We start from the raw sequence: 9328 nt of genomic DNA on the forward strand, positions 1-9328 counted from the left end.
CGCTCAAAGTCCATCAACTGCACATACGGTTCACGTCCACGCTGTCGCGGCATGCTACCAGTGTTAAAGACTGCGATGGAGCTCCGTATGCCATGGCAAACTGGCTGACACTGACGGCAGCGGTGCACAAATGCTGCGCAGCTAGCGCCATTCGACGGCCAACACCGCGGTTCCTGGTGTGTCCGCTGTGCCGTGCGTGTGATCATTGCTTGTACAGCCCTCTCGCAGTGTCTGGAGCAAGTATGGTGGGTCTGACACACCGGTGTCAATGTGTTCATTTTTTCCATTTCCAAGAGTGTAAATACAGGAATCCATATGTTAAACAGAGATGGCTGTAAGTTAACACGCCATTTCTGTAATGAAAATATGAAGAACGGAGGAGTTGTTTTAGTGCCAGACAGTAGTTTGGATTTGCTGCCAGTCCAAGTATCAATATGGAGGACAGGTCAGAGATATGTGGACTACCTACTCCAGCCACAGCCTGCTCCTATGTAGGTGCCACTACAGCTGCAAATATGTCACATGGTGCCGTCCACTGCTGCACGAGTGCCTGTAAATTCCATGGCCCCGCACTTGCCTGCTGGTCTCGCTAGTTCACTGAAGCAATAGGTAACACACCATTGATCAGTAGTGTGTCTGAGATAGCCTGTATTATGGTTTTAATTCAGACTGCTCCCTTGACTCCTCGTGTATGTTTACAATGACTTTCACAATGCTTTGGACTTTGTTTCTGGCTAGCTGTTCCCTTCAACTCTGCTGATGTGAACCACAGGAATTGCCTATTTGTTTCATTAATCTCTGCATTACAACCAGTGTGAGTGATCGTAAACTGCGTTCTGCCTACACTGACTACAATAGAAAAGTGGCAACAATGACTCTCTCACTATGAAACTATTCTAGCAAAGCACAGATACTGAGTATGTAGAGTTGTGGCAGCAGCATTATTTACAGCACTGGGAATTCCAACAGCAATACCAGAAATTGCTGTTACAACTACTAAAGCAACAACACTCTACAGCTGCAGCTTTATCTCCTGCCCTTCCGCGGTTCACTAGCTTTGATGAGGCAAGGGAGAGTCAGGAGGCCTATTTATGTTGTTTTACTCTTCACTGCAAAGCAGGCAAAATAACTGACCCAGAACATCAGCATATCCTATTACCGTCTTTTGGTAATAAATTCTATGAGTTGGTGCAGGAACTCCACCCATTCTCAAGTACCTGTGGTTGGAGCTTTTATGATGCTTGTGGTTGGGTATTTATGTTGTTTTACTCTTCACTGCAAAGCAGGCCAAATAACTGACCCAGAACATCAGCATATCCTATTACTGTCTTTTGGTAATAAATTCTATGAATTGGTGCAGGAACTCCACCCATTCTCAAATACCTGTGGTTGGAGCTTTTATGATGCTTGTGGTTTGCTGTTCAACTATTACAGTCATCAACCCCATGTAGTTGCAGCTGGCCTAAAATTTCATAAACGTGTTAAGCAACACAAGCAATTGTATGTAGCATGGGCTGCTGACTTGCAAGGCTTAGGAAATGTGTAATTTTTCCTGTAAACTGTGTGGTGCATCATATGTGGAATCATTATCATATATGGAATCAGGTTATTATATATTTCACTCCTGTCAGAGATGGGAAGGATTTACAGTCATCTGGTCCACCACAGAGCAGTGCGCAGAGATTTGCCAAAGCTCATAAAGTAACAGGATGAGCACTGGTTATATTTCTAGATACTTCTGGTGTTGACTTTCTTAGAGGTAGTAGTAGTCACTGTATGTTCTGTGATCAACTGATGACATGTAGTCAATGTCATCAACTGATTTACTAAGCACCCATTCATCCAGCCATACTCGATTCAGCAGTTGGTACAGTAATTAGCGATACACCACACTATACTGGTAAACATGCAAAAATGGAAGTACTGTGTCTGTTGTTGGTACGTCCCAAAGTGAGAGGAGGCTCAAGCAACAGTTTTCTCCCTGTTGTTGACAAAGAGTTCCAGAAAAGTTTATGCCATCAAATATGTACAGATTGTGCCCCATGCCATCAATGATATCACAACCTTTCTGTGACATAACCTGTTTTGCCTGCCACAAACCAGCACATGTAGCAAGTGTGTGTCTCGGCTAGTGTGCAACAACAGCAGCGTGTCCATAGCACCAACAGACGGGATGCAGCAGCTCACGTTGCATCTGGAAATTAGTGGAGCAACATTAGATTTCCAGTTGGACGCAGGTGTGTCATGTCTCAGATTAATGTAGATAAGTACCGAAGCATCAGCTCTCCACAGCTGCGGTATGCTAGGCACAGAGTGGTGGCACACAATGGCGAGTTGCTCCCATTGCTTGGTCAGATTGTAGTCCAAGCTATTGATGACCTTATGTGTACAATAGAAGCAACTCTTTGAATCTACATTATGGTGTGCAACTGGTTTCTCAGCCTATATACCTTTAAAGTAAACAGTGCAATGCACACGTTTTGTTGAACACATCCAGTGTCTTTTGCATGCACGATCAAGTCAAAGTGGAACTAGATAGTTTTGAAAGTATGAGAGTAATATCCCCAGTATCATCTAGCAAGTGGGCAACATCCATGGTTGCAGTTTGAAGCCAAATTGGTCACTTACAATTCGTGGTGATGTTAAGTCTTAACATTAATGATCAATGAAATGTTCATCTGTATTCAATTCCTAGCCTAGAGGAATTGTTGGTAAAGTTGACTGAGGCTCATTATTTTTCAGTCATTATAACAGGTTGCCATTTGGGTTCACAAGCACTTCAGTGATATTTCCGGGATACCCTTAGCAACTCATCCAAAGCATTCATAACTATGTTACTTATTACTATATTACCAGGACCATGCAGGAGCAGTACCAGCATAATCTACAGATGTTGTTTGAGCAGCCCCAGGCCCACACTCTGCATTGTCATCTCGATAAGTGTAATTTCTTTGAGCCAAGTGCAAAGTACCACGAACATATATAGGTAAAGAAGGGATTACATCCACACAGAATCATGTGGATGCAATCGCTAACTTACTGTCTCCTAACAGCCTCCAAGAACTACAATCATACCTAAAAACCAACTCCACCTGAACAGGCCACATAGGCCCAATGATACCGACCAGCCACCATGTCATCCTCAGCACACAGGCGTTACTGGATCTGGATGTGGAGGGATATGCAGTCAGCATACTGCTCTCCTGGCCATATGTCCGTTTATGAGACTGGAGCCACTATTTCTCAATCAAATAGTTCCTCAGTGTGCCTCACAATGGCTGCATGTGCCCTGCTTGTCAACAGCACTCGGCAGACTGGATGGTCACCCATCTGAGTGCTAGTCCAGACCGACAGGATTTAACTTCGGTGATCTGGCAGGAACCGATGTTACGACTGCAGCAAGGCCGTTGGCACAGTCATGCCTGGGCAAAATAAATTATTAAGTTAGATTTATTCCCAATGTGGCCCTGGTGTCCCAACCACTTTGTCAGTTACATAAAAAAGTTGTTCAATTTGTGGGGTCAGAAAGATGCCAGAAAGCTCTCTTGCAATTTCAAAATTGCATCAGGGGAGCCCCTTGTTCAGAAATACTCTGTCTGAGAAAATGCTTAACACTTGTGACATGTGGTAGATTGTGGCATTAGTGTTGTGCTGTCCCACAAATACACTGATGGCCCAGAGGCGCCCACCATGTGTAAAACATTAAATGCATAACACAGGATTTTTTTGCAAATCAAGACAAAAACATTGGCTATCATATACATCCTCAAGAAGTTTCATTTGCATCTCTATAGCACAAAGTGTCACCTGATCACCAACTACAAGCCCCTTCTTCCCTATTTAATTCTAATTTTAAACTTCTGATAGCTGGTCCAGCGGCCGCAATGGTGGCCATTGTTCCTGAGTGACTATACGTATGAGATTCATTAGAAGCTCACCAAGTAGCGCTCAAATGCAGACACATTTTCCCTCTTGGCATGTGGTGCAAATCCCGAGTTTGACAGTCATGAAGCACTGTGTTTTGCCTTAGACATAAATAAGTGATATGCCCTTAACTAATTCTCAATTACAGTGCACAAAGTAGTGGCGGAAACAGGCTGTGATTGACTACTCTTCTAGATGTTGCCTGCTGTACAGCTGGGTTGGCCAGAGCACTTGCCTAAGGGCACTGAGGTGGAATGGCGCACCTATTTTTCATTTAGGCACTTGCTTAATGTCAATGATGGTGTCATATTGTTAGCTATAGATGATTCTGACTGCCACATAGTAGTTCCTCCCAAGATTTGCCCTCACAGACTAAAGCTCTCCATACTGCACTGTGGGAAACGTGCAGAACGAAGGCAATAGCATGGCGACAAGTGTACTGTCCTGATATTGATGACATAATAGAACACACCATCCGGAACTGCCAAACCTGTACTTACAATAAAAGAGCCCCGCGTCTACCTGAAGCAACCACAAAATTAAGGTTTGAGTTATTATTCCAAGTTTATACCACATCAATAAAATTATACATATAGCAATCAAATTTACCTTCTCTTCCCAGGAATATTGTAGATGTTTCCTCTAATATGATGTTGGATGTTTGTTGTGCCAACTCCCGTCTTTAATCTTTTAAAGCAAATTAAGCTCTGTCCTTCACTGCTACTGCACTCCATGAAATACTTCCAAACTAGGGGTGGTATCATTCTACAGGCCAACTGATGTCCAACAAAGACAGCAAGAAACTACGCTTTAGACCAGGTGGGGCAAGTCTTACACTCTGCACATTGTCTAATAGGCCCTACCACATTGCAACAGATACATGATAAAGAATATAGCTGACAACAATGATGAGCTGCTGCTGCTGGTTGAGAACCATGAGTCATCTCTAGAGCCATGGATAATTATGGGACAGGCAATAGTCAAAATTGCAACTTCCTCCACCTTTTCACTCCTACCAAGATCTCAATACTTGCAAGTTAACAAATTATACACTGACACAATCATAGCTGCACATTGTGTTTGCGGGAGCACCGAACAAGCACTTCTGCACTCTGTCAAGGCTCGTGCTTGCAGCATGACAGAGACTCTCCGTACACAAACATAAACAATGGCACAGCTACTGCCATTTTCTCGTTGCTGTCGATACATTTAAATAAAGTTACCTTGGCTACTACCCAACAAATTACAATATTTACATTATAATTACAATCAGTTTTATACAGTCATAAATAAATACATTATTACATCCATTACATATTAAATTTTATTTCTGTAATATGGCTTACAGATTCAGAATTAGCAGCCAGTACAAGTTATCAACACATATTAAACAGCAACAAATTTTGGATGGTGCAGAAGGTATTTTATCTGCATTTGAGTGTTACAAGTAGGCAAGAGGCCCTGTCATTCATGTGGTTGCAGGTAATTATGTGCAGGCTAGAGGTCTGTGTCAGTTGTTTTAAGAGAAGATATTTCTGTTGTACAGATAACTTTTGTGTGGAAGCAGAGAAGGATAAAATGAATGGTAATTGGGTTGCTGATTGTATGAGACAAGATGTCAGAGTGATGTATAAGAGAAGATGTCTGAGTGATGTTACATGGTCTATTTTATGCTGTCAAAGGTCAGAGCAGGACCGTTAACAATATTCATTTTACCGTGCAGCTAGTTTCCAATTGAGATGAAGTATTTTTGGTCATTTAAATTGCAGCCTATACTGCTTACTATAATCAGAGACCACATGGTGTGATCACATGGATCATCACAGCTGATGCCTTGTGATAAGCCAGCCACTCAACCACACGTTACCACTTCTCTCCCTCTTCTTCATCTTGTCTGTCATAATTAAGTCTAGTTTCACATGATTTATAAGTAATTTATTGAATAGAATTTGAGTGACAATGTACTGAAGCTATAATATAGATTACAAGTATTAGATGGCTGTAAGCAACCATTAATATTTTTCGGGAGAAGGATGTGGATAGTTTAAGTATTTCTGAAGATTTTGGAGTATTTAAAGGTACTCTAATCTACTGTATAGGTCTTTGTCTTTTGATGATATTAGGCAATTTGCACTATTCAGCTTTGTTGTAGTGGTTTTACGTACTGTATTTCACCTGTAAAGCTCTTTTATTGACAAGAATTTTGTCTTGTCTTTCGAAAGAATGCATTAAATTTACATTACTAAAACATTTGTAAAACACTACTGTTTTGTTTTAGTGAATGTTTCATTTGTTGCCAAATATAGAATCTGCAGCCTCTCTTTGCTATGTCTATCCTGTTTGTCTTTTATTGTTCAATAGGTTGTGATACTTCAAATTTTCATCTAACTTTGGTAACTAAATATTCCACAGTTCCACTACTGTGCAGATGAGCAAAGTCCATTGTCGGTTCAGAGTGTTTATTTCCCTGTTTTCTTTCAAGGTGTCACTGAGAGTTAAAAATAATTCTTATGTCCGCTGAATTGACTGTTTCCCTTTAGTCTCTCTTTATAAAAGTTTCCTGGCCTGTGCGCAGTGAAGCTAACATTTAGTTTTTCCTTACCTACGAGTGTTACACCGTAATTTAAGTTCTGCAGTACTCTGTCTCACTCTGATCCCTATGTAATGGAATTTGATCCCTATGTAATGGAATTTTCGTCATCTTGAGGTGATTATGTTCCAGTTTTTATGCAGATAACAAATTCCGAAGCATTTTCTGTATTTTGTGTTTGCTGAAAATCAACATACCAATATGGACTCTTGTCATCTTGTTTCCATTTCAAAATGAAAACAAGTATTGTACTAACGATCTGAAGAGAGCCTTCTTAAACATCGTTTACTGTGCTGCCTTGCATTTGGTTTTGTCATACAAACGTTAAGATCTGTTCATGTACAAATTTTGTGCCACTGTGTGCTGATTGTTATTGGTGTTTAAACTACTATCAGATAGCTCTGCCTTACTCAGTTTTTGCATGCATATCGCTGGAAAATATCACCAGTTGTGCTTTAAAATACATATGCTTAATTCGAGCTCACTTTGGCTGCATCATTGCATTTCCCCTCTTCACCAGTGTAACTGATTTACACCCCTTCACAATTCTGCCCCCCCCCCCCCCCCCCCTCCGTCCCCCACCACACCCCTTGTGCCCGAGCCCAGCACCTGGTGCACCTGTTACACCCATGCCATACAGTACTGATCCCCCCTACCTCTCACTGAGCTGCCATTAAGGTTTGTCGATGTCACACACACATATCAGCCTTCCCCGCTGTGTAAGCCACATACTCTTTTCCCAACCATAGAAAGTCTGTTTAAAAACAATGGGCACCCTTCTGTCATGCAGAACCGCATTCCTGCTGTGAACCTTCTTGTCCTTTATGAACTGATTATAAAGTCACTGCATTCTTTCCTTTCTTTTATTTTCTGTTTTATGAACAGGATGAGAATATTTTTAATTGTTTTGCTGTCGTGGACACTTATATTTAACTTGCCCTGTCTAGAGTTTTGCCTGTGTGTTTCTCCATGCCTGTAACTTCATGGTTACAAGCTTATTTTATGCCATATGAAGGTCTCTAATAATTTCAAAAATATAAATCCATAAGAACAGCTGACAAGACACATATTTTTCTTGAACTTTGTCATCCTAGAGGAAAAATACTGTTGTTAACAGATCCTCATATTCAATTGATAATACAAGTGGTGTTTTTAGTCTTTTCCTTCAGTTTTCCTCGTTTTAATTTTAGTCATAGAGATTAGTTTGCCAATAATTATGGCAACAAGTTTGTAAAACATTGTGGTTGAGTGACACTACCGGGAAAATGTTAAATCAATGTGTTATCCTGAGCCCTAGATCTTGTGCAAATATACAGTGCATTGAGGTAAGATCTTAAACTCCTGATGTATTTTAACAGTTTACCTCCTTAGATAATGGGAATAAGTAATTATTCATGTGCCTCCTGCAAAAGGGACTTGGGAGTAGTACCATGGTTATGGTGAGATAATGGGCAATATTCTTATGTAAGATATTGCATATTAATGATTTACCACACGTCTGTTCCCTCAAGTACTTTTGCCTTATGTTCTTTCTGTAATTGGTGTGTAATCAGGTGACACATGCTAATGATTTTATTTTGTGACTCTGAGAATTATATAACTATTTAAAGGAGTATGTGTTTTCTACTAATATGAGTATAAGTCAAAACTGCATTATTACTAAGAGGCCCTTACACTAGATACAATCATCCTATAAATTTTTAAGGTCATACCAGATACTCATTTGGCAGCTGGAAAATATTGTGTTGGATCTTGAGCCACAAACCTACTAGAACTATTGATTATAGCTACCCATTTATGAGACCTATATTATTTGTTGGACAAACCAGTAATCATTCAGTCCACAACTTGGTCACATTTCAACCTTGTTAATTTTCATTTGCCTCAGTTATGACAAATTAATGTAGATGAAAAATTAAGTGATGTGTGTAAGGACAACTACTCCATGAGGTAATTTAAAGTGGTTTTTAAATGAATAGGTAAATCTTTTCTTTTACTTTCCTGAGATTTTTACTATTATTTGGCTGCATTGGGCATTTCCAATCATGTATCCAAGTTGAGGCAGTGTCAGCTCATCAGATGCTCTGGCTACAATTTTTCCAGTTGAAATTGCTGAGTAATTTTGACCTAGTTGTAATACTTCACTGTCTCTCTCTCTCTCTCTCTCTCTCTCTTACTTCCTACTCCTAAGTATGACATATTGTGTCATGTTTTGAAGTACTGTTACTCCATGAGGTCATGCAAGGTACTTTAAACTAAGTGGTTACAAATTCATGGGTTGTGTTCTGTGGCCATTGATGTCTCATAATTTTCATCCTTAAATCCAATATTTTGTCTGTATACTGCCTTTTAAATTGATCCAGAGTAATGGAATAAACCTAGAGGCTAAATATTTCAATGATTGCTTTTATGAATGGAATTTTACTTTTATTCAACTGCTTAAAACAGTTAAACAAACCATTTTGAACAGAGTTTATCTTGGGATTTATTTCAGCACACTCTTTTAAATCAAACGCCAGAATTACCCTTTTAAGTCGATCGATTTACTTATATTCATGGGTTGTCATTTTACTGTTACTACACTTTACCACTATTCTGGCAAAGTGTGAATTCCTGGCAATCTAATCGAATCAACCACCTGTTTGTATCTTGCAATTAGAAATTTTTCTGCTATTCTGAATGGGAATGTACTAAGTACAATACGAAAAGACTTTGCACTTCTGTATTTTAATATAGGTTAATATAGATAAGGTTTGGGTTATGTGCTTTATGGTGTGCCACCTTTGGTCTTAGTAACTGAATCCTACATTTTAC

This window comes from Schistocerca gregaria, chromosome 4, assembly GCF_023897955.1.
Source record: "Schistocerca gregaria isolate iqSchGreg1 chromosome 4, iqSchGreg1.2, whole genome shotgun sequence".
NCBI lineage: Eukaryota > Metazoa > Arthropoda > Insecta > Orthoptera > Acrididae > Schistocerca > Schistocerca gregaria.